Here is a 23,539-nt window from a genome sequence, read left to right on the forward strand (position 1 = left end):
GACAGACACCATTTCTCCTGCTCATTCTCTCACTGGCTTACTTTTGATCTTCCATAATTGCTTTTTTCAGGGGCACTGACAAGTATTTACCTCGGCAGGTGAAGATTACCCTTCGCTGTTTCCCTCACACTCAGCACAGGAGCTGCTAACCTGAGCTGCTTTTCTCTAGCATCGTTATTGTACTGTGCAACAAAGGTGTCCTGTTCAAATGTTATCACGCGAACCATTCTTGCCATACTTGGGCTATCCACTTATATCAAAGAGGCCTTTCAACACATATCTACAAACCATCTTCAACAGAACCTTTCCCCGACCCATGACAAGCAAGAGCATGTCTTGCCTCTTGCATACTGTGACTTGCAGTTGCCTGGGGTGCAATGCTTCAGGATCTCCTTGGCCTAGCTGAAGTTCAGTCCTCTGCTACTTTACTCTGATAAGCAAGGCCACAGACCTTGTACAGCAGCCTGGCTATTTGTAGATGCGCTGCATGGACTCATATCCATGTGCATGCTCAGCGCTCACCAAGATAAAATATCCTGTGATGAATTCCACTCTGAGAGCAGTAAAGAGAAGTGATGTGAATAGGATTTGGAGGACCAGATCAAGTAACTAAAGAGCACTTGAAACAGCCCGTCAAGAAAATGTGGCCATACAGAAGCTTCGCTGGGTGTTTCTGAAGGCTCACAGGGCTATTGCTCCTTGTCCTTTCCCACAAAGAGAGTGCTCTGTGGGCAAAAGATGCCAAAACAGGTCAGGTGCCAAACTCAGCTCCTGCTTCCTGTATTCAATTTGTTAGATGTGGCTAAATAATGAACTGCATTCATTTAGCACAAGTCTCTCTTACCTCTCATTTGGTTTGATGTATTAGATTTACTATAGATAAACTAGGTGTAAATAGCATTTCATTGTAATTCAATGGTACCAAGAACTCCAAATAATACACTACTGATGAAAGCTGTTTCAGTCAGGTACATGTTCAAACCCACTAAAGAAAACCAGATATAAATCTCCTACTTGAATTGCTATGTAGATTTTACCCTTATTCACTAGGTAAGACTCACACTTGTTCGAACCGCCTCCTCTTCACTGGGACTTAGTCCTTTGCCATGGCCTCAGAGTCTAACTTTATAGCAAGAACTCCTGGCCTATCGTTCTGTTGGGAAAAGTGGAACAAGTTAGGATTTTGGCAGCCCCAGTATGTTCAAACAATAGTAGTATATATATATATATATATATATAACCACCTAATGGTCACAAATGTAAATGAAGGCGTTTCACCACCTACTGCATAGCAAATGATATTGTGCTTTTTATGCCAAATTCCATGTGAGAGAAACAGAAATAAATATTTTGAGGAAGCTGAAAAAGAAGCATGAAAACTTAGGATGTAGCCTGAGTAAGTAGTGGCACCATGCTGGAAGCCTGAACAGAGAACCTCTGTGGCTGAGAGCTGGCTCAGGGAGGCTTGCTGTTGTGGATACAGGTGCTTTATCATGTTACTTGATATTTTTTGTTTTAAGAATTGGGATTTCATGTTATTTTCAGATAGGGAACTACATAGCAGATACCTGACTCTACCATCATGTTTTTCTTCTTAAGGAAACAACAAAGTTTTGTCTAACCCTTAGGGGCAAAAAGAAGTAACATTATTTAACACCTCAACATATCAATTTTCTATTTTGTTTGATGGGCTGACTATGATTTACAGGATTTCTTTATGAGATTCAATTAAATATAGAATTTATAATATTCATGCAGTTTCTGTGCCAAATATACACAGTGCTGATGCAGCAGGGATCTCAAAATATCAACCACCTGCTTGGGAGGAACAGAATTATGAATGCATCTCCTTAAACAATAATTCATCATACTCAGAAGCCTAAAGTTAAGCTACTCTAGAGCCAACACAGCTGCTTTACCATCTTATTTGGGGGATACTGCTGACTTACTAAGCTGGTTATCATTCTTGCAACTCATGACTAAGAATGCAGTCAAGGATTTGGAAATTTAGGAAGTGTAGCACTGAGTGTGGCATGAAGGATCCTGGCTTTCAGCTAGGAACCCGGAGCTGTGAGTGGTATGGCCACACTGCTCATTCAGTACACCAGGAAGCTAAATCAGTCAGATCAGGGAACTTTAGGGAAAGCCTTTGGTTACCTCACTGAAGGCTGAAAGTAAACCTTGGAGTAAATACTTGAACCCCTAAAATATATACATATAATATATATATACACACACACTGGAGCATAGGGGACAGAGAGAGACATCCCTAACTGAGCTCAGATAAGGTACCAGCTCATGGATCAAGAACATATTTTGTTGCCTAGGGAAGGATGCTCTACTCAGAATAATGAAATTAATTTTAATCCTCATGATTTGGTCATGAGGGGGCTTTGATCTCTCGTAATTTAGATTTACAATTATTATTTTTCCAGACAGGCTGGTGCTATACAAGTGAGACAGGCTGGAAACACAGCTGCACTTGGAGGACCTACACAGAGTCTAGGGATATACGTGCATAGCAAAAATGAAATCTCAGTGTTTTGAGTGGGGTTCTGGGGGATTGAAAAAATAGCACCACAGTGTGATAGTGGCTTTAAGTCCATTTTCGCTGCATGTAGGCAGAATCCTGCTGTGCCCATTCCAGTCAGGTGTTAGTCTAATTGGTCCTTTATAACTTAGATTTTACAGCTTCCCTTAGCAGCCAGGTTCACTGATTAAGTATCCTTCATTAGGAAGCTTTTCCAATCCCTAATTTAAACCTTTACTTCATGTGGAGCCAGCACCTTTCCTTCTCCCTTTGTTGACCAGGACAATATTTCAGAAGCACCTTCTCTGCAAACTTTTTGAGTGTTAGAAGACTATTACCTTAGCTTTTTATTTCAACGTTCTATATATACATTCACCACTTTGTTTCTTCCTTATAAAAATGAAAATTTTAGTACTTCTTTGTAATGCCTGCTGCTCGCCTGGAAACGGAGCTGCTCGAGCCCTTTCTGTCCCTCTCTCACTGACTAAATGTCTTTCAGGATGAACGCTTCTGTGAAGTGGGCAGCAGAAGCTCGCTCAGTCAATAAAGGGGGTGTCACAGTGCTTTAATGAATGTTACTAAACTGTTTAGACATCCTGGGATAAAAGCCACAAGAGGAATTTCAAGTAGTTAGAGCATGAGCAAGCCTAAGCGCAAATACAAGCTGTTGAGAAATATCAATATCATCTGTAGTAGCCATGCGTTAATACAACTGCTTATAGAAAAAAATCAGCCTCTAGCAGGCTGCCTTATTACTCTCTCTCCAAGTCTGCCTGTTGGGAGCATGGTCCTGACCAAGAGCTTTTCCAGCTGTATGATGGATTTGTTGGTCCAGCTCTGAAAGACGCAAGCATCTCTAAGGGGCTGATTACCAGCTTGCCTTTAAAAAACACTCCGGACCAAACAGCTCAGGACTGTTTATATGAAAGAAAATCTGTGCTTTTGAAAAGGCAGAGACCGCCCTCTTATCATCAGGAAATAACCTTTAGGGTTTTAACAAATAAGGACAAGGAAGAGTGTTTTCATCTGGACTGTTATTGCCTGAAGCATAAAAATAGACTGAAGTCTGGTTGCAGAAATAAAATATATGACAGACTCAGAATGGAGTGAGAACACAGCAAGAAAACTTTAAAATTTGAGATCAGAAAAGCCAATTTGCTTATCTCATCCAAATACCACTTATAATCAGCATTTTCACCTCACCTACTCTCTCTTCTTACCTTTTGTTTCCAAATAGTGCTGGAGGCTTGGTTCTGGGATAGTGCTCTTTGACATCAGCAATGTCTGCCTTTCTGCCTTCCCCGTTTGACAAAAGCTCCTTTTCAGTGATGCAGAAAATTAATTAGGGCATTATATTTCCTTTGTATGTAGACCTATATACTGTTTCTATGTCTGCAAACATGGTAATTTTGAGAGTGAATAAAACCAAAACCAGAGTCCTTTTGCATGATTTCTGAAATTGATAGCAAAATCAACCATGAAAAACTCCAGCTAGAGAAGCTGTTATAACATTGGGAAAAAAAAAATATTTGCACCAATTAGAAAGATTACAGTGCTCAAAATGATGCAGAGAACTAAATAATCAGGCAGATATACTAACCTGATGTCACTTAATCAGACAAGAGGAAGGAGTATTCTGGAGTGAATGGAAAACAGTCTGTGGGATGCACATTGGCTCATGGCTAAATTTCCTTTTATTCCCATATTCACTGCTTTTGGGGCGTTCCATCCAACCTCTGCTCATCAGTAGCTTGAGCATGCATGAATACCTCCTGTGCTGGGTGGCAGGGGCTCTTGGTGGTGTATTGCTTAGCTGTTCAGCTGGGCCAGTGGCCATGAGCACCGAGGAGGCTGTGGCTGCCTGGGCTCATCGGTCTTGGGTATCGGCGCTCACCTCAGCTCTTCTGCTTGCGCACCCTAGTGAAATATTAAAATGTCAGTAGGGAAGATGTAGATTCCTGTTTTCAGCTTCACTCACTACAAATCTCTGCAGGGCATGTCATGGGAAAACAGACATGTCACTAAAGATACAGAAAGAAAGACTGCCAAAAAAGAGATTAATAATAGAGAAGCTAAGGTATCACCGCTCCTCAAAAGCTGTTCCTCAGCAGGGCTTTGGAAATATTAGCCATGGTAAGGTTTTTTTAGAAGTCACAGATTTCACCTTTGTGATACTCATACTCTGCTACTGAAAATAGTTGTTTCCACCCATAGCTAATAAATGTATGTTTGAATGCAAGTTGATCGAATGTGAATTCATGCTCAACTGTGCGTGTGATGTTTGGATGTAAATATCCTTTTCGCATTGTACACCACCACCCTGCTGCTCCCATGTCTTTCCTCAGCTTTAGTTATGTATCTCTATGGTATTTTCATCTCAGCTATCATTTGATAGCCTAAAATGCCTGCACTAAAATCCACTGTCCTTAAATTGGGCTGAAGATGTCAAAGTGTATCTATATATAGTCCAGTTAAATTTCTTCGACGAAGGTAACATGCTCTGAAATGGCAGGTTTTTTTCCTAAAAAGGCCAAAAGGTTTTCTGCCATGTATTGCAGGCAACATTAAAAGAAAGAAAGGAAGGAAAAAGAAAAAAAGAAGCCAGCCCCAAGCCTTGCCCACCTGGGGATCTTCTGTGGGCTCTTGTCTGGCATTTATTTCATCCCTGCATCAGGTCACAAGGTCTGCATTGCAACCAGCACCAGGTAGAGCACAAAAGAAAAATGCATCCCTGCTCGGAAGTCCACCACAGAGACCCTTTCTTTTTTAATGCCAAATGTGTGCTGAATTCTCCTGAATCATTTTAGCCATTGCTTTATCCTTGCCTGCTTAAAGACAAGGAACAAATCTCAGCCCATTTGAAACATAACAGCTGCAATGACTTCAATAGAGTGATGAGTATTTGTTCCAGCAGGAAGTCTTACCCAAAAAATCTCTCCTAACTGTAAGATCCCACTTGCTGCTAAACAGGCTATTCCCTACCACATCATGTTGATGTGGTGGCATGTTTTTAGCAAGCACATTTCAGTAATTCATCAACAGCCCCATGATGACAGTGATGACCATAGTCCCCTAACTCAGCCCATATTGCATCTAGTAATTGTTACTGTGCTTTGAAGTCCTCCATAGGTAGTTCTTCTTAGTGGCCATAGAATGAACAGATTTGTTAAGCTCTGTAAATAAGAATTGAATTCTGCAAAGGGTAAAATACCAGTAAGGGAGGAATTGTTCCAAGGACAGCTTAATCTACAAAAGGCTCACAGTAGTGTGGGTAGTGCTCTGAACCATCGCATTCTCTTAAATAAGAAAAAAAACTGGTGGTGGACAAACACGAACCTTTTCACTGTGTCTTTATAATCATGTTATTGAATAGCTCTCTTTAAAAAAAAAAAAAAAAAAAAAAGCCAGATGCCATACTATGGAAATGGAGGAGCAAATGAAGCAGCATTGTTAAAACTTTAAAATGTATGGCTTTTTTTTTTTCCCCCTTAGGAGTGAAAGTTTTCTGTTCAACGGGATGATTCCTACCAAATTTTCTTGGGCTTCAGTTCCCTGTACTTCCATTGCCTCTTCCCACCATGCCCTGGCCAAAATAGGCCTTCTCCCTATTTTATGCAAGGGCGGATTATGCAGAGGGGGTAAGAACTGACAGCAAAAATGCATTTCTGTGCAGTAAACACAGCCTGCAGCCATCGGTTTCTCTCAGCATTGGATAGCAATTATTTCTGTGTAATAGGCAGTCACCCAGTGACCCTCTCCTTCAGCATGCAACGCTTTTGCTGTCAAGTGTTAATCCCTTTGTTAGCTACTCAGCTGCACATTCATTTAGGAGGGCTAATGACTTACACTGTTCCTTCTCTGCATGATTTCAACAGACTTGTAATTAGAGGTGAATGGCATCTTCAGAGGTACGGCAACCACAAAAGGCAGGGGCAAAGTCAAAGTATTTGCCTAATCTCACCATTGGCTACTTCAGTGAATGAAACGATGTGGCTGGTGGCACACAGAGGAAAATGCTGTAGAAAAGGAAAAGCCTTTATTAGGAAAAGGGAAAGAAAAAGGAAAAAAAGGAAAAGGAAAGGGAAACAAAAAGGATAGGGAAAGGAGAGGGAAAAGGAAGAGGAAGAGGAAGAGAAAGAGGAAAAGGAAAAGGAAAAGGAAGAGGAAGAGGGAAAAGGGAAAGGGTAGGGAAAGGCGAGGGAAAAGGAAAAGGGAAAAGGAAAAAGTTGGTTGTTGGGCACTCAGGAAGCTCAGCGATGAAAAGGAACTTGTTTCAAAATATGTTTTGTCGGGGTGCTAGAGAGCACACTGTAAGATAAACGCCAGTGAGAAGCCTGTTCTCACACAGATGATTGAAAAAGTAGCGAAAGGTGAAAAGCTTTGTTTTAAAGTGCTGGAGAGCCTTAATCATTAGCAGAATAAGTGTGAGACCTGGAAAGCAAGAAAAAAATGTATTTTGAAGGTGAACTGAAGAACTTTTCATGTACCTCAGCACTGGCTTAGAGATTTGAGCTTTTTTTTTTTCATGAAAGCTGTCAATGTCTGCAACACCTCAAGAAATATCCTGCAGCTCTTGCAGCATGTGAAAGCATCCTTTTGAAGGCCAAGTGAATTTTTGTGTGTGTATTACCATCACAGGATTAAGCAGAAAAGTGTAATAGGGAGCCATAGTCCTGACGGATTTGAGATGACCAAAACCATACAAAACCAAGCCTCTTGGTTCTGATGTCTATGCATGGACAAAGGACAGAGACTGCTCTCTTTTGCTCTGAGATGTCACTCCCTTTCCCTGATGGTGTTTGGGGCTGAGGCTGGATCCCAGCAAGGCAAGTTGGCTGCTGCTGTTGCTAGTGGCACTGCAACAGCACTCCGGGGAGCTCTTGCAATGGGCTTAAAGCTCCCTTCCAGCAGAAGCATAGTTTCTCATACCTCCCATAGCTGCATACTGTTTTCTGCTTTCCCTTATTTTTCACTTTTTTTTTTTTTTAAAGGTCCTCCTGTGTTCTTCATCTCCTCACCCCTGGCTTCACTGGGCACCGCATGGCCATGGTGGGGCTGCAGACTGCTGCACCACCTCCCTGCGGCGTGATGGCAGCCAGGACTTTTGTCTTTCCTCCTTTTTGGAGCTTGGTGTCACTTTTCTTCATATAGATTATGCAAATGTGCATTATCGGATGGTGCTGTATTTGCATTAAGTAACATTGACTTTGGTTCTGTCAGTTACACAGGAGCCAAGCAGAGTGATAGTTTTATGAATTAAAATAATACCCCTATACACTTTCACTAGTGCTTTGAATTCAGGAGCATAATTTCATCAACAAAGACAGAATAAATCAATAATTAATTAATAATTGCTTTAGACTGCTTTTCAGTCTGGTTTTATGATTTAATATATCTCACACAGTTGTCTGATACAATTACTAACATAATTTCATGCTTAAGGAAATATAAATGAAGCAACTGAATGGCAAGCTCGAAAGAAATCTATCATTTGGCTTCCCAACATCCTGCATGCTGTTGTCTACCTATTTTATTTGAAATGCAGCTTGTGTTTTGGAAAGATTTGATCTGAGGACTGCAAGCAGCAGACGCTCCATCCCATCCATGAGGAAGGAGGTCTGGTGGTGACCGGCCATCATGACACAAACTGGGGGTCTTAGTACGCATATGAGGCCGTTTCATTTCCCCTGCCTTTCTTCCCCCTTGGAACACTGCGGAACAGCCCTCCAACCATGTAGAGCAGCTCCAACAGTCTCAGATGAGCTGACACACTTTGGGTTTCCATCTGCCCATCCCGCTCTTTTTAAGAATTTTTTCTTGCATGAGCACAGTGCAGTCTATGCAACAGCTGAAGCCCATTTTAGCTGCAACGTGAGCACGCAGCCACGAACACCGCTCATTTCCCTGCAGCCTACTTCCCATCACGCCAGCAGGGACAGACCATTTTGTGGCTGGCAACCCTGGGTAAGATGGCTATGGGCAGCTGATGAGGTTGTTTGATTTTGAATGATTTGCGATCTGCTGGTAATCAAACAGTAAATATGTATTTCTGGCTATTTATTTGATCATCTTTATCACTAATGGTACTACTCACCTTTTGAATTATAACAGTAATGTCTCTCCTGCGTTGACTAGCTGGCTAGCACTGCCCAGTGGTGTCAGTGTGAAAAACCCTGCGTGCAGTTGCCTGCCTCACAGCTACAGACAGGTACGGCCAGCAGAAACACTAACATACTCGCTCACTGTTTTTACACGTACATATTCCAAGAGCCTCAGTGGTGCTCAGCCTCACTGTGTGCAGTGGGAGGGGGAAGAAGCATTAATCCCATCTGATTTGAGCCGTAATGATCTTAATGAGAAAAAAAAGAAAGAAAAGTCCACCAAATTCCATAAAGCTTGCCGGGGCTTGGGCCTGTACAGTAAACACGTATATAGTTTTTGCAGTGGTTTGGATGTAATTGGATTGAAGTTTGTTGGCAGCAGCCCACACTTGCTGAACAGTTCACACAACCTGAAACCAAGCAGCTTTGCTTGGTTCAGGTTTAATCATGAATGGTTCACAGCCTCAGTAATGACTCACATTCACTAACTATCCTTTATATGAGATGTGACAAAAGTGTATTTCAGATACACGAAGCGTAATTATTTAATGATGAAGTAAAGTTGATTAGGAAGCCTTTAAACTATTAGGCTCTTGGTAGGGTATTTTGCAGTCACTGAATAAATGAACATAATTTAATTCTTAAAAGCTATACAGCTCCTGCTGGCTCTGAAAATGATATGTAGCTAACAAGTTAGGTTTTTTCCTATTATAGAATTCTGTATGCTACAACAAAGAGCATACAGAATTCAATGTATTGCCAGGAAAAACTATTCTTAGTGACTACCCAGGCTAAAAATGATAGAACTCACATATCCAGTAACAATCATGAACCTGACAAATCAAGCTTGTAAGCCTGTGGTGTGATCTGAAAACCTAACAAGCTTCCAAGAAGGATCTCTGGTTTAAAAATACTTTCTTTCTGGATTCTCTCTCTTTTTTTTTTTTTATATATGAGATGTGCAAGACAGAACAGCATGAGACCAGCAGGCGAACGGCTGTGCCATTGAAGGAATATATTTCTATATTATGTAGCTGTGTTCCAATTATGAAATTGATCCATGGATAAAAATCCCTTAAGGGTGGCTATTAATGAGATTGCCTGCTCTGAGTGCATCCAGTAATAAGATTAGGTATGCATTTATCCTGAGCAGAGATAAACCAATGACAAGTTCGTGCCAAGATAAGACAGTTTTGAAAGGTAATTAAACATGGGACATAATGTGCGTGCATATGTCTGTGGGAGGTTGCAGGATGGAAAGTCTCAGTTTTCATCTGCAGAAGTGCTTCTAAGTGTAACAGGTAGGGAAAAACAGGCTTTTCACAGTGGTGAGATCAAACTTGAGCTTAAAAATCAAAATATTTGAATCTGGATTTTACAAATCAGCTTTAGGAAATATGCAGGGCCTCTTTGGCTTTTCCTCCACTTACAAAAGCTTGAGAGCACCCTGACAACTACCAGCTGCCCAGCAAGCCAGGACTCCATGCCACACTCGCAGCACGGTGTTGCTGCTATCTTCTGTAGTGCCCGAGCAGCGTCTGGGCTCCTCTGCAGCCTCCTGCACTGCCTGCCTGAGGCAAGCCAGATGGGCTCTCTGAGAAAACAGATCTCAAGTATTTCCTGCAGGATTTGCTGTAGAAATACCAGTGCCACAGTCACGGCATTGCACGTGGGTCGCAAAAACTTGTAGTAGGGATTTAACCGGGGTGCTGGGGTGGCACTGGTGGGGCAGCCAAAGCAGCGCAGAGCTCGGCACGTGCAGACGTGCACATAAAGGCCAGGGCGCTCAGCAAGAGCATTTTTGTCCCCACCTTATGGCCAGTGTAACGGCTTGGTTACTCATCATGCTCCAGCAAGACAGCTGAAAGACCTCCTGAAACCCTCTCTTTTTACAATGCTAGGACAAAGTTTCTCCTTACGATGCTGTTATTAGTTCTCTTGCTCCCAGTGCTTTTTGATTGTAGCATCTCCAATGACTGGTGCAGTTTTCTGCAGGTTGCAGAAAAGCCAGAATCCCTCCCCAAGCAGAATTCACTCCTGTACATAAACAACTCAAGCTCGGATCAATTTCTGAATTACCAAGCTGATTAAATGGACCTTAAAACCCTGCCGCTGCTTGCCACACTTCGTATATCTGAACCAGAACCAATTAGCCAGAGCCTCTGCCTGTGCAGCTCAACCCCCTGGGCATTGCTCTGGACATTACAAGGCATCAGGTAAAAATGTGGAGGGGAAGACAATTATAACCTATTTTAGAGTGGTCTCTGGGGAGATAACGGACAATGGCTGGACTATAAAGGTTGGGAATGAAGGTGGGTACCGATATGATTTGTGCGCGCTTCATTTTCTGGCCAGTCAGCTCGCGGTTGCTCTGCAAGCACAGAGAGCAGCTCCCTCTCTCCAGAGGCTCCCGTAAAGCACACCAGGTGCCAAAGCCTTTAAGCAGCACTGTATGAAGAGAACAGGGAGTGCTTCTAATAATGTTTCAGGATGTTTGGAAGAACCCTTAATAATAAGAGTAACAATAGTTCTTAATGAGAGAGTATTTTTTTTAAAAGTACGTGCTTCAAAAATATTGGCATTTCAGTGGTGTGTGAAAATAAAGGAAATTAAGTTGTGTAGGAAATTCCCTTTCCTCATTTTCTAAAACATGAAAACCTCATATTCAACTGTAGCGTCAAACATTCAACTTTCTTAAATTAAATTACTTAAAAAATGTGGGTATTTGACATTTCATCTAGGTGTGCTTGAACTGAATAAATAGGCTTTCACTATGTATTCACAGACCTCAGTGGGATGGCTGTAAGGTTTTTAAATATCCACTGAATCAGTATTCTGTCTACTAAGTGGCAAGCATAGAAACAGTAGGTAGAAAACGTGACTGAGGAACTCTCGAATGTAGCTGTGTACTTTTAGGAGCCTTTTGGTAAGAAGTTACAAAAAACATATGGTCTCTATTAATAAATATATTTAGCATTTTTCTTCCTAATTTATTCACAGGTAATTATTTGCTTAACTAGCTCAAAGTGGGCCAGAATCCAGTTCTTATCTGCTGTGGAAAGCTGTTATATTTCCCCCTTTGTCAAGTAAAACACCAGAAGCCTTTCGCTGGCCCATCTCATTGGAGAGAAGCTGTGCATATGGCCAAGCAAAGCTGCCCTACTCCTTCTCACTCAAAAATAATTCAGAGGCCTGCCTTTCCATTAAAAACCTTATTACAAAGTACTAAGAAACTCAGTAATTCTGAAAAAAAAAAAAAGGAAGAAATAATGGTTTAGCTGCTCCTCCCATTAGGCTGCTTACTCCCTGCCAGGACAGCTGGTTCTTCTAAGGCTGTCCTTTTGTGTCACACATGGACAGGCTCAGTGCTCAGCAGTGGCATAAATTCTCCTAATCAATACTCTGAAGCATCAATTTTATCTTGCCTCTGGGAGTGCTGTATTCAAAAATTGAAAAAAAAATAAAAATCATCTCACTCCTAAATTAGCAACAGAGATTTACTAGTTGGCTGCAAGACGTCTGGGCTCTTTCTGAAAACTCTTGACACATTTCTATGTCCTTCCTTCTCTGCCCCCTCCAGTAATCAGGATCCCAAAGTGTGTGTTTTCTGATGAGGATTAAGCCATGACCTGTGCATGATTGCAGGAAATAAGCCTTTAAAATATGCCTAAGTGCTCTGCTTGTTTGAAGTTACTGATCCTTAAAATAGATGTCTGAAAAAATGTGTAATTTCAAATGTTTCTGCAGATATTGTTCCAGTATGTGTAACAAGGAGACACATCAAGCCAAGTTACATCAGTTATGCTCCATTATATCATGAACTGAGCTAAATGAATCAAAATATACAGTAATACTTCAAGTGAAAATGCAAGCCTTGTACAGTTTCTTTCCCTAGATACTACTTAGAGAGCATTAAAATACCAAGTGTGGTGGGGGGGCAGCATTTTAGCTATTTGCCAGAAATCTTTTCACCATACAGAGTATTTCATGTATTGTGAGAAAGGATGAATAATTGCTCCCTGTTCATTTTCTTGGTATCAGTCATGATTTGACAGCCCACTAGGATATCCTCAGCCACCAAATTGTATGACATCGGTTCAGCTCACCTCATATGGACCAGTTCTTCCTTCCAGCTCCCCCTTGTTTGCCTGCTCTCCATAATTTCTTGATCACAAGTTGGGGGGGTTGCAAGCTGGTACACCACAGATTGATTTAACTGAAATTAAGAATTGCCATTGTTTTGTGCTTTGCCACTTTCTGCTTTATTCCTAGCATGGGGCCCCTGGTTGATGGCCGCTGAGCTTCAAGTCGTTTTTGTGAGGATGATGCGCAGTGACTCCAAGCTCTGTTCCCTAAATAGGTTTAGGATTATACAGTGAGGCTGTGTAAACCAAAAAACAGCAGAACCAGCACAGAAACACAAGGCAGAGAGCTGTTTCTTCCTCTCTTGTGTCTCAGTGCATGAAGAAGTTGTGGGAAGCTCCAGAAATTGGGGAGAATGGCGAGAGACCGAAACTTTTAATGGAAACTGAGTTTCCACTTGTTCTGTGACCTCTCTGCTCAGAGATGGTGGGAAAAGATTTTTTTTTTCTTTTTTTTTTTCAAGGACCTTTTGCCCCCATTGAGATATTTGTCATCAAGTGCTACCAGTGAAAGGAGCTGATGCTTTAGGAATCCTACGGTACTCTGCCATTTATAGGCTGCTTCCCGCTTGCTCACCTTACAGGTGAAGCTCTTTTGTATGTATTGAGTATACAGATAGTAGTGGTAGAATAGTATTGCTCCCTCCTCATTAGTCTCCCAAGGCAGAACATCAGTTTGTCCTACTTAATGCTACTTTAACCCTAACCAAGCCACAGAATCACAGAATACCCCGAGTTGGATGGGACCCACAAGGATCCCTCAGCCAAGATAAGTTCAAAGTTTCACCTTTCCTGAAGTGCTCAGCCCTCTCATGCCTGTGTGCATACAAGCTCATGAGAAAAACATTTCAGGCTTTTCCACAGCAATGATCAAAGCAAATCACAAATGCAATGGACTTCAAAGAAAAGGGCAATGGTCCAGGCCTCACTCTGAGGCAGTGTGCACAAAACCGGCAGCTACATCGCCCCAGGGAGAGGAGAGGAGCAGAGCTCTGCTGCAGACCGGTTTGTATTTGGTCTCATCTACTGGCAAAGAATGGTCATAGCCGTGAGCAGCCACAGCTACAGGCCACTGTGGGCCACCTCAGAGCCCCACAGCAGTAGTTCAGATGCTGCACGCTACTTATTTGCAATGTTATTTGAATCCAACCTACTAATGTACATCGCTGACAGACGAGAGAAGAGGACGCACTGCTTGCTCTGAGCCAGCACTGGCAAGCCGGGAGGTGAAAACTCAAGAGTTTCACTTAGGAGAGCTAAAGCCTCCATTTCTGCACATTGTGGTGCCTGTACAATCACGGAGAAATAAATCTTGGTTAAATTTTTGATGAGCCTTCGGCTGCTCTAAATAATTAACTAGGACTTCTCTCATTTCAACACGGGTGCAACTTTTCATGTTTCAAACGTTTCCTGCCTTAATCCCAAGGGAATAGCTCAAGTTATTCAGGTCACTTCTTTTATTTATTTATTTGTAGCATCACCAGTTGAAACACATATTGAACCTTCATGCAGGGAACGGAGAAAGCAGTTTCCTTTTGATCTCATTCCAGGTAAATCCCCGGGGGAGCATGTGTCTCGTTTCCAGTAGCTGAATAATAGAGATTGATAGGTTAATCAGTTCCAGTACAATTTATGGAGTAATAGTGTGCACTCACATCTGAAGTTTTGACATTCCCCGAGTCCAGGATGTTTCAAAGATGATTGTGGGATAGCATAGGGTAGTTTTTGAAAGACGGATGCATTAATGAGCATACCCCTGTATCCCCTCATGTAAAATATGGCAGACTGATCCCACTTTTGACGTACTGATTGTATGACAGGGCAAGTAGTGAAGTCAGTCCTTTTTCACCACCATGTAACAGCACAGAAATGAGGTCTTAAAAACACTCATTCTGTCCCTTCATTAAGTGTCAAAAGGAAATCGGATATTGTTTTACGTGGAAACCAGGCCATCTTGTAAGCATATGAAGTGGGCATTAAGTATACTAAATATTGGATTCAGGACCGTAATGAGGGGCTTTGATCTCCTATCATAAGACTCAGATGTGAAAATTGGACTCTGAAAGCAGATTAGTAACTTAGCACCTTCCTAACGACTCCATTCAATCGCTGTTCAAAAAGTCACAAGCTGTGCCTGGAGTCATGCTAAAAAAATTGAAAAAAAATAAAACAGTAACAGCCAAAAAAAAAACCCAACACCCTGCAATATAGAATTAGCAGTGTCCAGTTTGCATCTCCAGTTTTCTGCTAAGGAAGGCAGAGACCTGCTGGTGTGGTGGTGAAAATCTGGCTTCACACCACACCTCAGCACAGCTGTCCTGCAGCCCCTCAGCACTCACCCTGATGGCCTCTGGGCTTCAACATCCCACCTACAAAAAAAATCTGGGGCTGCCTGCATCACTTGAAGGCATCGTGGGCAAACAAACAGATCTGAAATTGCAGAGGGCTTCGAGAATATTACAGACATAGGAGCCGATTGCACTCTCAGCTGAATTTCTAACGAAGGCCTACCCAGGGCTTTCCAACTTGTCAATAAATCCAGGACTGATGATCTCAGGCCGTGCCATTTTGTAACTCATTACTTTAGGCACCAAAGGCAGGAAGCTCTTCTAGTCCTCCATGACTTTCTTTTTTTCCATGGGTGGTAGGGACTGTATAAGCCTGAGCCATTTAGTTATTTCCCAGGAACCTTGGTTACTGTTGTTCAGTAGTTAGCATAACCAAGTTTCTATACACACCGCTTTCACTAATTTGTCCCCTTTTGCAGTGAAAACTGTCATACCGGCTAGATTTAAAATGCACACTGCCTGAGAAGAAGCCTCCTGAGAAGTGACAGGTTGAGGGCAGCGCTCCGCGGGGAGGAGAGCACTTCAGACTGAAGGCGGGTGCTCTCGTGTTCCTGCAGTGAGGCTGCCAGAGCCACATGGTGGTTGAGCTGGAGAACAAGATTTTCTTCAAAAAAATGTCCTTTGGTGCTATCAAGTTCTACAACCAGTTTCACTCAATTGCATACATGTGGATAGCCACGGGTCAAAATTAATTTCTTTTTTATTTGATGGTGTTGTTGCCAGTATGCATATTTAGCCATAGGTACTGAGAGCATCAACCGTGACCGAGAAGATCAGGAACAACAGAGCTGGGTATAATAAACTGCTGCAGTCTCACTCTCAGCAGTTAAGTTTCTTTACTCCAGCTGAGCACTGACCCATTAAAAGCTGAGTCAGAAGCACCAGCTCGCAGCAGAGGCACTGAGGCTTTCTTCTTCTGCGAGCACTGCACAAACAACCCGGGTCTGAGCCACTCACACTCCACGCTGCCGCAGATACAAAGGTTGGCACTGACTGCACAGCCAGGCAAAACGCTGCCTTTCTTCTCCGGCAATTCATCTTGATGGCAGCCAGGTGTGTCCACCTTGGTCGGGTGGCCAAGAAGCCTCCCAGTGCTCAGGACCTGAATTTGGCCTCAGGTCCCTGCATTCATTTCGTCCTTGTGCCAGACACATCTGTGCTTGGTCACTGAGGGCATTTGAGACTCCCCGAAGCTTTCCATCATCCTCATGGAGACAAACTAAATATATTTGGAAATCTGGCCTTTAATCTGCCTCTGCTGCAATTCTCACTCCTCTTCTTGTTGCCTTTTTGTGTCTAGCCTAGTGTAAACATAATCTCCCCTCTGCAGCTGCTCTCTCTCAAGCTATGTGCTCGTGGCACGATAGGACCCCCGATGGCATTTAAGAGCCAGTGGAATCCGAAGAAGAAAAACAAACCTCCCTGTTATCTCAGCATCTACACTATTCAGGCTTTTTCAGCTTAATTTTTATACATCCCCACGTGATAGTTCACCTACCATTTCTGTGGTCTGAGGCTGATGTAGATTTACCATATTGTCATACTTTCTATTTCAATGCCTCTTGAGTGTGATTTATTACAATGACAGACCACACTACAGTTTGCAATGCAGGGCTAATTCATTCCCACTTTTTAATACAGTTCCTCACATCATCTCCAGCATTTGGGAGAATATATATTTATTTGAATCACCGTGTCCTGAATATATAATAGTTTTTTTTCCTAGGTGAAACTTCCTTTTAATGGAAGCTGGGTCATGAGAGAGCAATTATTTGAGTTATGTGCACGTTACAGGATAATTTAAAATCAGCTTTCAGGTCAATCTTTTTTAATTATCTATTTTATCAACTGTTTTTGACTAGCCTTTTAAATAATTGTGTTTGCCTAATACCTGGAAATGTAATTGCTTTTAGACATCCTTTATTCTGATCTTGGCATCAGTGTCTTTCTCTGCATACTGCGCATGTTTGCACCTGTCTGCACGGTGACAGATTTGTGATGACAGCTTGTATAACTTATTTATAAAATGATAAATTATTTTTGAATTTCTTTAAGTTCACAGACTGGAAATATGGAGAAACACCTGCTTGCTGCAGAAGGCTGAAAAGGATCTGCTAAGTCAAAGGGAAACGATGTGGATTGGTGAAGAGCACATTTCAAAAGAAACAAACCCCCATGGGCCATCCTTACGCTGGTCCGAGTTTCAGGGAGGGCTCCCTGGATGCAATTTTGGAGTTACCAAGTCCCAGTTGCTGGAGCCAGAGTTCCTGGGGAACATTCCCAAAGGCTGTGGTCCATGGGAGCCAGTGTGGAGAAACGGTCTCCTCCTGGAGTCAGCTCAGAGCATGAACCAAGTGCAAGTGCTTTGAGAGCACTCCAAGGTCAGCTGGAGCCAAGCTCCTCCTGTGCTTCAAACGCGTCTGCTCTCCTGCATCTGTCCTGCAAGGAAAATCCCTCCTCACTGTCCTTCCCTTTGTGTGTGCTTGAACAAAGACTTCAGCACGTGGCCCAGCGTTGTTTCCATCTCAGCATTAAGTGTGCTGTCACTGTAATTGCGGTAGGAGTGTCACTGCGAAGCCATCTTGTTAACATAAAAGGATTGGTTCATCAGCCGGCGGTTACACTAGGTAATGGAGCCTAGGATGTCCAGCTGATGTACTATAGAAAGAGTAACGAGATCCTCCGGTAGCAATTAGTCCTCATTCCCAGCACTGCAAGCAGGAACAAACAAGTGAATTGCCTTGTAGGAGCCGTAAGTGGACAGAACAAATACCACAGGCACAGACTGTGCCACACAGCCGGAGAGCTGGTACACCAGTAAAGGACTAGTAAGGGAACATAGCACGTTCCAGGTGTGCTCCAACCTGCTGCTACAGCAGCAGAGCACTGGTTTGGGGAAGTCTGTGCAGGACAGCTGGTTTCTCTGCATACATGCTCATGAAAAGAGTCATGATAATAACTAGCCATTAGCTTAAATGTAAATAAGATTGAATAGGGGTTATTGAGCAAGGCAAAAGCCCATCTCTTCTCTTATTCCATTGCAGTTTTGGTCATTTCTGTGATTTCTTTTGAGTCATACAGGTACTACTGTTGTCTGCTCATTTTAGAGGTAGTGATTCCCAGAGCTGGGGCTGCAACTCTACCAACTGCTGAGCATCCTTACAGTGCCGGAGCAGCAGTGTTCAGAGGATGTGTATTTGGACAGTCAGTGAAAATACATCCTCATGCCCCAGCTGATGGTGTGGTTCTGCATTTAAAAAGAATTTATCAAGTGTCTGAATTAAGCCTCTGTAGCCATGTCTCTCTCATAGACTTCTTAGATTACCCATTACTCACCTTTCTCACGAAGTTACTCTCACAGTCACTTTTAGGCACAATAAAGATGCTTATTGGCATCACTCAAAAATGGTATTGGTTTGAATTTAGCATTCTGAAATCCTAATCATAGAAACATCCACTTACCAGCTATCTAATGGCTTCTTGGTTAGATAACAACTTCTTTTCTAATCTGATGTATTGGCTTCATATTGTCCAGGTCTGTTCTTGGTTTCATTAAGCAACTTAATGAACTATTTAACTTAGCCTTAACTATGTAAGTTAGCATTTCTGACCCATAGTATTCTGAACTGCGTTCAGGTTACCATTCGACATCAGTGTTTAACTTCTGTGCCAGCTCTGGTTAATGTTGTGTACTGGTCAACCTGCTAGGTAGGTAGAAAACGACCACTTTGGTGTTAGACCAAGTCTGATTCAGACCTGAACGTTTAATCCTACAACACCCATAATAAGCAATACAGCATCATATCAATTACTACGAAATTAGCTGCAGAATTGCTGCTGGATGCAAATGTACATAGCATTGACATTTATTTTCCTACTGAGAAAGACTTAATTTTATTTTTGAGAGTGACTAAGATATTGGCATAGGGCTTTGTGCTTTTCAAATTGTCTCTAGTTGAGAAATGAACTATCCCTCAAGGTAAATTAAATGAGCCTTTTTCTTTGTTCTTTCAATCCTTCTGCTAGAAGCCTAGTGCTGTTCAGCTGGAATTGCATGCAAGTCAGAGATACACAGGTCGCTCCTTTGAGTATTGATTTCCCAAAAAGCACAGAGGCAAAGAAAACCTAGCAAGAATAAAGCTATACAATTCAAAATATTTGCACCGTCAGGAGAAATGCAGGTATTTACTGTGCTCATGGTGGAATATGACTTTGTCAGGCCAAGTGATAAGGCACTCAGTAGCTGCAGTTTCAGGAGTAAGAGTGTGAGGGGATATGTGAACTTGCAGAAAAGATACTGGCAGAAAGTCCCAAGACCTAGGGATCATCCCCACACCTGACATCATACCCTTAGGAGGCAAAATTTTGCCTCCACTTGTACCCACTCACCCTGCCTGCAGCATCAATTTCATTGCACTTCACAGGTGGCCTGAGCAGCATGTTCTCAACAGACTTTGCAAACACAGTGGTGTGTCTCCATCCACCCAAAACCTTCTTCCTGGCTTTATCCTTCCCAGTGAAAAACAGTGTCATGTACATAGGGTAAATTCAACCCAGCCCAGAACCAGACCTGTTTGAGTGTGCTCACCTTTACCTATTTGCCTTCAGTCCTGCAATAGAAAAGCTGCTACTATGACTTCTGTGCTTGCACGCTTGTCCTGTCCCCTGCTTCTGTATGTTTTTATATTCTGCCCCTTCAGAACCGTTTTCTAGTTGCAAACACATTTTGCTTGTTTCTGTTGGCATCCTACTTATCTGTGAGTGTGAATGTGCTTGTCTGTGCACGTATTTGTGCTTTTTCCATATATTTGTGTATATGACTGTCTATTTGTATTTCACTTGTAATTGTTTCCTTCCGGCTGCTCTGCAAAGCTGTAAATATTCCAATTTCTTCTGGCACATACAAGCAGTTGCGATTACAACCATGCAAGTTTGGAGCTAACAGCTGACATTCATTTCTGATCAGAACTTCTGTGGGAAGCCTGCCTCTCCTAGTCTGTATTTGGTACGAAAAACAAGGTTTTTCACAAAAGATAAATCTGTGGTGGCTTGCACTTACCAATGGATGTGCTGAACTCTGAGAAAAGTGAGCTGAATGCTAGGACTGAAGTTGCACAATGTTAAGCTGAATGTCACAAATACATTTTTAGGTAGAACTATGTCAGGATCAGGGAGCTACATCAATTTTTTGAAATTCCAGAAGTTCTACCTAAATAGTAGAATGATGTAGTGAAAATACATGGAAAAAGATGTAAAAATGTATTCACATAGATCAGATTTTACTGTAATCACACTCTCTCCATATAAACAGATGTTTGTAGCACTTGGTCCTGAAATGGTGCAAAGCTGAAGAGCACCAAAGAAGGTAGATTGCTTCATTTTGCTTTGAAGTGCAGCTTTATCAATATTTCAATTAATTCTATGTTTTCATATCAAAACCACCACTGTCATTAGAGACACGTCACTTGTAAAAAGAATTCACTGAAGGAGTCTCATTTCTCTTGCTCTTCCGCTACCCACGAACAGATTACATGAATCTAGACCCAGTTTCATTAAAAATAAATAAATAAAATAGAAAAAAAAAAACATTAGAAAAAAATGGTAGGACTGATATTAAAAATCTTGGGAGCTAGACTGAAGGTCACACTGTGACACTGAAACTCCAGTGCTGAATAGGTAAGGCTAAAAGACCAAGTAACACAGACGATGGAGATTTCAAAGCAAACGATTTCTCTGACACTTAAAAGGATTTCTCCTGTGCTCAACCAGTTGTGCTGCCAGGACTTCAGAAGGGAAGCTGTTCCCTGTCTGCTCTGCATTTCAGCAGTGCTTAATTTAACCCAACTTCAGCCACTGGGCCTGAAACAGCCTCAGGCACTTGGGAGATTCTGTACGATAAAACATAGATTTGCTTATCTATTTAGTATTCATTGTTCAAAGTCTGGAAAATAGGTGAGTGAAATCAGGCTTCACTGGCTGGAAACAACCACAGTTCGTGAAGTGCCCTTTGTTTACTGCGCAGCGTGAAAGCCAAACACACAGCAGTCCACCAACAGCCAAACTAATGGCTCGGCTTCAGGGCTCAGGGCTGAGGGTCAGGGGACAGCTCCTCAGAGGTGCTTGATTGCTATGAAGAGATCCCAAACAACAAGCTTGGCCCTTAAGCAGCAGCGCTGAGGTGCCAGTACGTGTCCCTCACCCTGGGGTCTTTGCCTTCTGCATGGCATCTGTAATTCCATGCACGAGACCCAGAAACCTCTGTTCCTGTGGACAGCGAGGGGGATGCAGGAGCCAGCACGGGCCAGACAGGCCAGATGAACACACCCAGCAATGCACCAGGGGCTGCTTTTGTGGCTTTTACAACTGTTTGCCCACAAAGCTTCTGGGGAAATGAAGCTGCAGCTTCCAGTACTGTGAGCTCAAGCTCTTATTTCTTGGTCTAGCAGCTGCATTGCAAGCCTGAGCTCTTGCAGGAAGGGCAAGTCGTGCAAAGGCTGCACTCTGGTGTGCGCTGAACTTTCAAATGAATAATAGCCAGTCTAGGTCCAGACAGGGCCATTATGACATATATTAAGTCAATACAGCATAGAGTCCTCTGCATTTTTGTCCTGATCTGCAGAAATTAATTGTATTCATAAGAGCTCCAGGGGGTGCTACAGACTAAATGCAATTTTGGTGAACTATTGGAGGTCTTTTTTGGAAAGGACCGTGAATGTTGCTGAGCAAGCGCTTGGGATGAGATGCCATTTGTACAAACCATGTCCTGAACAGTGGAGAGGGACCTGGAGTCTCTGTAGTGAAGCCACTGTGTGAGTGTCCTGGTTCCAGTTAGGACAGAGTTAATTTTTCCTCATAGTAGCTGGTAGGGTGCTATGTTTTGGATTAGGATGAGAAGAGCGCTGATAACATGCTGATGTTTTAATTGTTGCAGAGCAGTGTTTACACCAGGCCAAGGACTTTTCGGCTTCTCGCTCTGTCCTGCCAGCGAGCAGGCTGGGGGTGCAGCAGGAGCTGGGAGGGGACAGACCCAGGGCAGCTGACCCAAACTGGCCAAAGGGGTATTCCATACCATCTGGCGTCATGCTAAGCAATATATAGGGGTGGCTGGCCGGGGTGGGGGGCCGGCTGCTCGGGGATATGCTGGGCGTCGGTCAGCGGGTGGTGAGCAATTGCATTGTGCATCACTTGTTTCTTACACATTATTATTATTAATACTATTATCATTATCACTATTATTATTATTATTGTTATTATTATATTCCTGTCTTAATAAACCGTCTTTATCTCAACTCACCGGCTTCACTTTCCCGTTTCTCTCCCCCATCCCAGAGAGGGAGGGGGGAGGGTGAGCGAACGGCTGTGTGGTGTTTAGCTGCCAGCCGGGTTAAACCACAACAGTGAGGCAGGATGCAGCAACCAGCTCTGCTGAAACCCTTCCAGAGCTCTGTGTTGCTGTGCTTTATTTCTGTTAGGGCTTAACACTAACAGGGTAGACACATAGGTCCACCACCATGAAACAAGACCTTTTAGCAATTGGAGGTGGTTTTAATAGCATGGACATTAATAATCAATTCTACTCTACTACTGGGCTATTCACAACCATTTACTTTGTCTCCACAGAATTAGAAAAAATAACTACCACCCCTTTGGGATTCAATATTCAAACACAAATAACTTATCTGCAATTAATTAATTAATTAATTTTTTTTTAGCACTATCAGAAAGAACTGGGACTGCTTAAGCTTTTGCTGATTGAATTTAGCATTTGGCTTTAAGAACAAGGGTGCGGTCAGGTCCTTCTGCTCCAGCAGCAGGAGCAGCAGGGATGTGCTTGCAGAGGGCTCTGCTTTCTGACAGTGCTGGCTCGGGTTTGCTGCGACACAGCTTAAGCCTTCCCAGGAGCAGAAGGGTGCGCAGGAAGAAAAAGCACTGAAGCACTGGGGAAAATTTGTGTCTGCATCAGTGTTTGTGACTGTTTTGATATCTTTTTTTAGGAAAATGAGAACAGATTTATAGGATGTTTATGAACATGGGTGCCTAATTTTCCGAGGCTGCCTTGAGGCAGACACTGTGCTAACTCTGAAGAGGCACGAAGGAGGTAACTATGAAAGGGCTGAACAACACCTGCTGGTTGCATATTAGACGCTGGCAGGCGATGTTTCTTGCATAATATTGCCTGTGAAACTGAGATGAGGCCCCAAGATTTTTTTCGAGGCTATGTAATGAAACGAGGCTAAAATCACAGTGTTAACTTTGTCATATCAAATGCATTTTGGATTATATCACTGTGTGCGCTTGTAATTCATTCTTTTCATTTTCACAGGCAACATGACCTTGAACAAGAGATATGCTGTAGGACCACAGTAATGACTAGATAAGTAACACACAAGCAATCCTTAATACAGGAAAAATAAAGAA

The 23,539-nt window shown here is 42.6% G+C and overlaps 1 protein-coding gene across 3 annotated transcripts in view; it reads left to right on the forward strand.

Moving 5' to 3' along the window:
• Positions 1-20,720, forward strand: part of LOC310882115 (uncharacterized protein) — a 179,802-nt gene extending 159,082 nt beyond the window's left edge. For all 3 annotated transcript variants that reach the window (XR_014572812.1, XR_014572813.1, XM_083800405.1), the window contains one exon: positions 7,522-20,720. The gene's annotated coding sequence lies outside the window, so the exon portion shown is untranslated. The remainder of the gene's footprint in view (positions 1-7,521) is intronic.
• The last annotated feature ends 2,819 nt before the right edge of the window (positions 20,721-23,539 follow it).

This window comes from Anser anser (assembly GCF_964211835.1).
Source record: "Anser anser genome assembly, chromosome: 15".
Classification (NCBI taxonomy): Eukaryota; Metazoa; Chordata; class Aves; order Anseriformes; family Anatidae; genus Anser; species Anser anser.